Source organism: Lolium rigidum, chromosome 1 (assembly GCF_022539505.1).
Source record: "Lolium rigidum isolate FL_2022 chromosome 1, APGP_CSIRO_Lrig_0.1, whole genome shotgun sequence".
Taxonomy (NCBI): domain Eukaryota; kingdom Viridiplantae; phylum Streptophyta; class Magnoliopsida; order Poales; family Poaceae; genus Lolium; species Lolium rigidum.
This window is the reverse complement of record NC_061508.1, coordinates 187,288,673-187,290,030: the sequence shown is the minus strand read 5'-3', so window position 1 is coordinate 187,290,030 and position 1,358 is coordinate 187,288,673.

Sequence of the window (1,358 nt, the reverse complement as noted above, 5' to 3'; positions counted from 1 at the left end):
GAAAACACTTGTGTCAACTGTGCATTGATTCTTACATGCTTGCTTATTTGCATTCATCATATTACTTTGTGTTGACAATTATCCATGAGATATGCATGTTGAAAGTTGAAAGCAATTGCTGAAACTTAAATCTTCCTTTGTGTTGTTTCAAAACCTCTTATTAAGAATTTATTGCTTTATGAGTTAACTCTTATGCAAGACTTTTTGATGCTTGTCTTGAAAGTACTATTCATGAAAAGTTTTTGATATATGTTATCTATTTGTTAGCAAACTATAGATCATTGCCTTGAGTCACTGCATTCATCTCATATGCTTTACAATAGTATGATCAAGATTATGTTAGTAGCATGTCACTTCGAAATTATTCTTTTTATCGTTTACCTACTCGAGGGCGAGCGGGAACTAAGCTTGGGGATGCTTGATACGTCTCCAACGTATCTATAATTTCGATGTTCCATGCTAGTTTTATGACAATACCTACATGTTTTGCTCACACTTTATAATGATTTCATGCATTTTCCGGCACTAACCTATTAACGAGATGCCAAGGTGCCGGTTCTCGTTTTCTGCTGTTTTTGGTTCCGGAAAAGTCTGTTCGGGCAATATTCTCGAATTCGACGAAACAAAAGCCAAACCTCCTATTTCACCGAGACGGACCCGGAACACCGAAGGAGAGACGCGAGAAGGGCCGGGGGGCCCCACACCACCCTGGGGCGTGGCCTAGGAGGGGGCGCGCCGCCCTATGGGGTGGGCCCCCCAGGCACCCCCCTGACGCCGCCCTTCCGCCTATAAATTCCTCGCGACGCGAAAACCCTAAAAAAATCAATCAATCATATTCCACAAAGACTCCAGGGGCGCCGCCGCCATCGCGAAACTCCGTTTCGGGGGACAGAATCTCTGTTCTGGCACGCCGCAGGGACGGGGAAGTGCCCCCGGAAGCCTTCTCCATCGACGCCACCGCCTCCATCATGCTCTGTGAGTAGTTCCCCCATGGACTACGGGTTCTAGCAGTAGCTAGTTGGTATTCTCTCTCCCATGTACTTCAATACAATGATCTCATGAGCTGCCTTACATGATTGAGATCCATCTGATGTAATCGGTGTTGTGTTTGTTGGGATCCAATGAATTGTTACATTATGATCGGTCCTATCTATAAAGTTTGTGAAGTTATTGTTGCTGCAATCTTGTTGTGTTTAATGCTTGTCACTAGTGCACGAGTGGCATGATCTTAGATTTAAGCTCTATACTTATTGCTTAGATTGTATCTACAAGTTGTTTGCACATGTCTATGTCCGGAACCCGAGGCCCCGGAGTGACAAGCAACTAGGATAACCTGGAGGGGATGGCTTAGATATGAG